The sequence below is a fragment of the Trachurus japonicus genome, chromosome 16 (assembly GCF_045865225.1).
Source record: "Trachurus japonicus isolate A0001 chromosome 16, Traja_1.0".
NCBI classification, from domain to species: domain Eukaryota; kingdom Metazoa; phylum Chordata; class Actinopteri; order Carangiformes; family Carangidae; genus Trachurus; species Trachurus japonicus.
In genome coordinates, this window is record NC_140922.1 from 28,388,062 (window position 1) to 28,396,521 (window position 8,460).

The window sequence follows — 8,460 nt, forward strand, 5'->3', positions numbered from 1 at the left end:
GCAATTTAAGAAAAACTTGTGCAACGCGTCAAAAATTCTGCAGTGGCAGATTGGAAGATTAGATTTATTAAAGGAGATTAAATATGTGTCTTGTTCCTTCTTCTAAAATTGCTATGATTATGTTTATTATCTTCATCACAGACATCACAGGTTGATGAGGAGACTGGTCTGAGATCAGATTGTAGGACACGATCTGTCTTTTTAAAGTCTTTAAAAGTCACTTCCCCCTGTTCCCTCCCTGACTTTGGTGGCTCTGTTGTGTCTGAATGAAGCTTCACTTGAACACAAAGCTTCACTTTTAACAGATGAAGCAGTGTTTCATGTTCCATCACTGAAAACGCTTCATAAACACGTTTTATGGACTTTTAACACCGAACCGAAGCCTGTGCTGATACCTACCATGCTAGATCTGCAGTCAACTGAACCTATACACCTCGACGAGAGACGACAACAGATTTCTATTGTACCTCTTCAAGTTCTCGACTTCGCTGCTCTCCAGTTACTGTCAGTGACAGATCCATCCAAACAAAAGGGGGCAAGAGATCTGTTCCAGAGGGCGTCCACCGTCCAAAGTCAACCTGAGCAGGGTCGGTGCCGTGCGAAGCGACGACGGCTCACTTCACCCTTTATTTTCCTAAAATACTCTGGAGTTGGCAGCGGCTCTCAGCTCGGAGAACACCGCTCCCCCCCCCCCCCCACTCTCTCTCTCTTTCTCTCTCTTTCCTGTGTAATGGAAACCGATGTGAAACTACAGAAGCTGTGTTAAAGTTAAATCAGGGGCCCGGGGAAAGCAGGTGCTTCCCCAAAACCCCTGGGAAACACACTCGCCCCTGAGCGCCGGTCCTCAGGATTAGTTTTCTCTACCCCACATCTGACCTCGGGGTCTGACCTCAGCAGCTATGAGCTAATGGGACGTCGCCCACCCCTCCCTGGAGCGATGGTGCGAGGTGGACGACGCCACCGCTCGTGCCTTTGGTGGTGCAGCAGCAGGACGACTTCCTCAGTGGCAGCCGTCTTCATGGGAGGAGAGGTTTTGAGAGCAGACGAGGGACTACTCACGGCTAAAACAAGGTCATAAACAGGATAATTTATTTCTCAATCATGCTTTTGGGACAGATTGAGCAGTTTCATTGGGCCAGTTGTGTAAAGTGAAACTGCACTGTATCATATTCTGTCCCTGTTGACCTTTGTGCTGACATGTATGCTTCTAATTTTCTCCGTAAGAGAAAGAATGGAGAATACATCCATCCACATCAAAGTCGAGCCTGAGAATAAAACGGTATTGCCAGAAAATTCCTTGGCCTCCTGTGAGCATTCCTGCAAATCCAAAACTTCTGCTCCACCGCTGTAGGTAGAAGGAGTCACAGATTACATTAGAGAGGAGCGGTACCGTGAGAGAGGAGGAGGAGGAGGAGGAGGAGGAGAGCAGCGAGCCCGGGCGCTCGGAGCCAAACTGGGCCAACTGGTGCTGCTATCGTCCCTCCATTATCTAGCGTGTTAAAGGTTCAGCATGTTTATAGTTTTTCTCTCCATAAAAAATTTACACTCAGCCGCACTTTCATGTTGGTTGACTTATGTGGCGCTCTCTGGCAAGGCTGCAGGAGGGGGGCTTTGATGTGGAGCCATAAAAGCTGGAGGAGAGCGAGGCCAAGGCTGCATACTGCAGTGGAGGCTGAAGACTGAGGTCAGCAGAGATACACTGTATGCTGGGTGAAGACAGGTAGTGCTGCTAAAGATAGGGGAGGGTGGGAGGGGGGGCATTGGACCGGGAACAGTCTAATTCCTGGAGCGAGAGCAGCACAAGATGAACGGTTATGAGGACAAATAAAGTGTTTACGGAAAAACCGCAGCTGCAAATACTGTGAACTGGTAAAAAATGGAGAGGAAGATGAAGTAAAGGCTTCAACTGTGAAAGAGTATAAAGGTAGATGTTTTTCTTAAAGCTCCATATGGTATAAGGGTAGACGTCTGTGTTAAAGCTCCATACAGTATAAAGGTAGATGTTTATGTTAAAGCTCCATACAGTATAAAGGTAGATGTGTAGTGTGGTTATAAAGCAGCTCTAGGTTCTATATTAATACTGTGAAATTATCAAAGCTTCAGTCCACAGAGAAATAAAAAGAATAGCCTGTATTCAGAAACGGAGCCTTTAAAAACCAGCCGCCAGGACTTCCTGTCACTTTGTGATGTCACAACAGAGCAGTCACTAAGCCCCGCCCGCCACCACCTGGATGGCACCATCATCCAACACTTTGCAGGATTTGTTTTCTCTGATCGGCTGTATTTTTGTTCAGTCTCTCTGTTCAAGACTCTTGTCCTCTCGTCTCATTCATTTACTTTCATCTTGCTGTTTTGAGTTTCCTGTTTTTTTCAGTCCTGTTGCTTTATGAGTAACACTTGCACTGAGAAACACCAGGCTTCAGTGGGCCAGGATCTCCTACCTGTAAACAGCAGGAGAGGAGGGGTGTAAAACTACCCTGAGCTGTTTTTTTTTCGCTCTAAACTATCCTAGTTGAAAAATAGAAATCAAAGCAATTGAAATGTCCATTGAAGCTGAAGCGTTTACATGTCTGCATCGTAAGCAGTCAAAGTTATAGTGGGCGTGTGAGCGCAGACACATGTTACAGTTACAGAGTGTGTTAATGAAAGCATTTAAACTGTCATGTTGAAACATTTAAAATAGTTGAAGCGTCAGCTGAAGAACAGGAGATGAAAACAGCTGGAAGAAAAGATTCCACTCAACTTAATGTGACCAAAGCTGTTTCACTGACAGCAGGTGAAACGCAGCCTCCAGCTAACCGCTAACATCTTTTCTCAGCCCGACCTGACAGGAGGAGGGGGAGGGGGAGGGGTGGATGGTCACAGGTGGGTAGGTGGGGGGGGGGGCATCTGAAGTCCAGGTTGTACCTCTCATAACCAGCTGACCTTCAGATGATGAACGGCTGCCAGGACAACTCCCCCCAGCACCAGGCTGTAAATCTGGGAGGAACATTTCAGCACTAATGGAGACGACTGTGTTGCCTGTGTTTATTTGTTCTCGGGGATGAAAATCACCTGAGTTTGGGTGAATTCCAATTCCTGTCTTAACCCCCAAGATCAACCCTTAATCTTAGTAGCCCCCAAAACCAAGTGGTAAGGGCTATTGTGTAACCATTGGCAAGAGATCGTAAAATAAAAAATAAATGTTATGCAACAGTGAGGTAAATAATCTATAAAATGGGAACAAAGATAATACAATGGTTCGTAATATTTATATCTCTATTAACAAAGAAAATACTGCATTCTTGGTAGCCCTTGCTCCCATGGGTGGTGTCGGAGAATCTCAATATTGAGGGCGATATACATCCTTTAAACTTGTCGTCCCTCAACTTAACATCTGAGAATCGGGACAGCACTAGCATTTCACAGGAGTGCGCATTTAATTGGAATTCAATCTTTGTGCTGCACTTGAAATGATAATGTAGAGTATTGTCCTTCATTTTGCAGGAACCAATCAAAACACGTCTTGAAAATCATCACACATTCACTACAGGAGAGAAAAAAAAATACACAATCAGTCTCTGAATCATCGTTAGATTTAATTGCTGGACCTGGGCGTGGATCATCCTCACTCACACTGAGGTGGTTTAAAGCAGAAGTAAGCGGAATATTTGTGTTAATATAAGTCTTAAATAGTTATATCTTCCGACAGCAATCACTTAATATAGAGTGTTTGGTCTGAAACACGGGTCTGTCAGTCACTCTGCTCTGCTGTAAGCCCAGGAGAAAACTTTCCTTGTATCCTACAACCTTTATCCAATGAGGAGAGAGAACGGCATAAAGGGGCGCTCCTCTCTGTGTATAGAGCCAAGGGATGCACGTGAATGTGGTGACGTAGGGACGAGGGCGGGGACTGCTAACTCCATCCACTGACAGAAAGCCAAAACGACCAGATCGCTTACTTCTGCTTTAACTTCAAAAAGACGGATGCCGCTCAAATAAGAACTATGTAAGAAAGAGGCAACAAACTTGTTTCATCATCTGCAAATTAATCACTGCATTAAATATGAAAAATATGAAAAGCTTTTGGAGTCATTGATCAACCACGACTGACCAGCAAAGGAAACAGCGGAAAAAAAACACACTCAACAAGCTTTGGCAAAGTCATTTAAACAACAAATTCGATAGCTGAGCTCAGAATCCACTGTTTATGGCCCCTCTTAATGTTATTATTGTGTGTTTAACATCCAAAGTTAAACTTTTACACTTTCCCAGAGAAGATAAAGAACCTTTACAGCACAGTTTCTTTTGAAAATGTAAAAAAGGGACATTACACCACATCTCTCCTGCATCTAGACCAGGTCAAAAACTACAAGACTTTGACTTTTTCAACACATATTGTGGGGGGTGATAAAAACACTAGCAATTATCATTATTAGCAAAAACAGTTCACATCTTATAATGTGAAAGATGAACCCAGTATTGTCCATTAGATTTACAATAAGGAGAAGATCTGAATCTAAACATGGCAGTGAATAAATTTATAAACTAATGTAATAAAGCAAACAGTTTATTGTGGCCTCTCAGAAATGTCTCAGTGATTGTGGCTCCGCTCGGCGGATCTGGACCGGATCATGATCTCATTATTTATAGACCTTGGTTGTAGCCCTGGCCTTTGTCTGACTGTCTCACCATGTTTTCCCACACCTCTCTCCATGCTTCTCCGCATTCACTGCCATTTAAACACTGTAGATCCAGACTGCAGAGCATCCAAGACCTGGAAGTCTTCCACCTGTGACTCCACCTGTCCTCAGCTGTCACTCTCCATTCGCTCCACTAATATCTCATTTCCTTTAGATGAGACAACAACAGTCTGTCTGAGCTGTTTGGAGCAATGTCAAACAATAATTATACAAAGAATGTCATTTTAAAAAACCTAACATCTGTGTACTAATTTCCTCAGAGGTATACATGACTCCTAACAGTAACTAGATGTAGTTCCTGTCTGCATCCTCCACCCTCAGCATCATTAGTGAGTGAGTTCAGGGCAGGGACAGAGTTTGGGTGGTCCTCTCAGGAACAAGACCAGAGTCCAAGCGAAAGAGGCCGAGGTTTATACAAGATAAGACCCACCAGTGTGTGTAAAGTGATAAACTGATGCAGATCCAGGCTCCACTCCATCACCTCATGTGTCTGTGTATGTGTGTATGTGTGTATGAACCAGAGCTGGAAACAAGATAACACCCGCAGTCACATCACACCGTGTTGTGTTTACATGTTTCGACCTTCGGTGTCAGCCACTCATTCATCTGCCCTGTTGTCACGTTGTGTCGGTGTCAGTGTGAACAGCGGGTGAAGTGATGGACATCATCTACAAGGTCTCCAGATGTGTTTTAGGCTCTGTAACAGACATATTGAAATCTTATTCAACATATTTTTTTCAGAGAAGTAAAAATCAAAAACTAGGTCTGAAGCTCAGCTGACTTCCTGATCGATAAACCTGGATCAGGCCTTGAGCCCCGCCCATTATCACCTGTTGACTCCAGAGTCAGAGTCAGTTTATTTGCCATTTGTGGAAGGAGACCACATTGGAAAGGGGTTTGCGAGAGCTAAAAAAAAAAACACTTAAGACAATAGAACAATAAACAACCAATAAGCAGATAAATAAACAATCAATAAACAGATACAATAGATAAAATAAAAATGGACAATTTTACATGGATAGGCTGACGGTCACATAGGAAAAGTACAGTACATATAAAAAGGTGAAAGAGCAGAGAGCATCAAGATGGTTAGAGGAGGAAACATCAGAGAGATTCGCTCTACCTGTCAATCTTAGTTCAAACCCTTATGGTCACGACAGGAAGAATGAGGTCGCAGATACAAGCGTTCGAAAGAGGTTTCTCGTAACGTTCTGTTATTATCTCATAGCGTGGTGAACGTTCAGGTCACAACTTGTCCACCAGAGCGTTTTGGAGTTGTTAGATTGTGTATTTGATGAGTTTGATGAGGGAAACCAAGAAATCCCATTAGCCTCCGTAGTGTAGCTTGCACCGACAAATAAAGGTGTAATGAACCTACTGCTGTGACTATAGGGATTCTGGTAATGGGCCATTTTGCCAAAATGTTGAACTATCCCTTTAACACCAAAAACACCAAACCTGCCGTATTAAAACAAGTGTGTTCGATAAAGGATTCATTCAGTGTGATTCATGTTCCCTTCAGGATGAACTGACTTCTCCTGGAGGGTCATTGTCTGAGTTTGTCCAGCTCTTCGTTTCATGGTTTATTAAACTACGATGGTGAATATCAACATGTTAACATGCGAAACATTAAGCCCACAGTGCTACTGTGCCTAAATCCAGCCAGATCCAGATGTTGGCTGCAGACTGAAACACGTGGTGTGTGTCAGAGAGCCCCACATGGTTTGTTTTCTGTGACAGACCTCAGACCAGCAGCTTCTGCAGATGTTCAGGGGCTGCTCAGGTCTGTTTCCTCTGACACTTTATTCCCATCTCGGGCAGCGAACTGAACAACTGAAAAACTGAACAACTGACAAGAGAACAACAGGAACCTGAACGCCTCGCTCTCACAATTAAAGTGACTGGAGTGTCAAACAAAATGTTGAACTGTTCCTTAAATGGATCCAATAGAGCCGTTTCTGTTTTCTCTCTGGTTCTCACTGGTTCATTTTTCCTCTGTATTCTCCTCCTACACACACACACACTCAGTCCTGGCTCTTCCTAACTCTCTCTGTCATGATATAAAGTGAAGAATGCTTCTCATCAGGTTACTGGGTCCTTTCATTTGCTGCCAACAGAGAATAAAAAGATTTCAGCAGATTCTCAGGTCCTGAAATATTCAAATACTCCGCTTATCAAGACCACATATATGGAGTCATAGGAGTGCCATAAAAAAAGGTAGATCTGTTATTATAAAAAAGTGAAAGAAAATACATAGATACATATATAAATAGATTTTAATTTTTTTATTAGATATATCTGCCTTTGTTTTTACCTTTCGTGCCCAGTCCGAGTACAGGACAAATACTGACTCTATAGTTTAAGGTGTCGGTTCAGTGTAATGTTACTGGAGCGATGTTCGTATATGACTAGCATGTGGTGGACGTTTGAATTTGCAATTTTAGAGCTGTGACTTTGTGGGTTATTTATGCCCAATGTAGTTGTTGTGTTTCTTTATGGTTGACCAACATTTAATGGCCAAGCGGCACCTGTACGTTCAGTCTGTTTAAGTCGCTAGGTAAAGAAGAAGTGTTATGAAGTGCATCCCTGGCCTGATTATTGTCTCCTGTACATGCAAGGTGGAAACACTGCACACTGGAAAATATGTGTCTACTTCAAAAAAAAAGGTAAATTCATTTACTTAGCCTTCACCCAAAACCACTTGATTGACAGCTCGGCCCTTAAGGAAAAGAGAGGAAAAGAGCATTTGTCTTATTCGTTTTATATTCCTCTTTGGATTTACACTATTTATTCGTTTACCATCCATTATTTATCTATTCCTGTTTATATTTCCACATATATGTTCTTATGCTTTTATAATCTTTTTTTATGGCACTCCCATGACTCCATACCCATATAAATAACAATGAAAGCCACTCAGATGAGGAACTATAAACATTATGGCTGAAGCAAGGTAAGAGTTCCCACAGGAAACATATAGGAGGCCATCGAGTGTTTTAATGTGAGCGAGTAATGGCTGCACATGAAAGAGGAGCCCGCTGAGAGCGGTGGGAAAAGGGTTAACCCCCCAGCTCCGAGATGTATAACTATTTAGGAACAATCCATGTGTGTGTGTGTGTGTGTGTGTGTGTGTGAAAGTCTCCATTCCAGACACAGAGTGAGTGAAAAAACACATGCTCCTGGGAAAATGCTGAAATATTATCTTACTAAATCATAACATTTTGTCATTAACTATAAATACTCAGCGCTGGAGAAACGCTGCGCTGCGTACCCAGAGTCCACTTCACCGGCTGACGGACTGACGAGCGCCAGAAGTTTCCATGGAAGAGGTCTGTGAGGAGAGGGGAAACCTCACACACACACACACAGTAACACACACACACATACACACACCGCAGCTCAGGTCAGGTCATTATGATAAATGCTGTACTTCATGATAACATGGAAATTTTTTTTCAGATTGATAGTTTAATTCTTCGCATCATAAATTTGAGGCTTCAACACATTAAAGAGACGTTGTAGTGAGGACCTGTGATCACAGTGAGACTGACATTTCACCGCTGTTAAACAAACACACACACACATATTTCTCTCACTGTCTCAGTAGGTTATCAAAATATTGTTGCTGGAATGTTACTTTTTACTTTTACTCATTTTACACTTTATCCAAATAAACCTAACGAGGGACGTCACTTAAGTTTCAGTGCAGTAGGACGCTTTGGTTGTTTTCATAGTTTTCACAGTAAAATCTCAGTAAAAACTCCAAATACTATTGCTG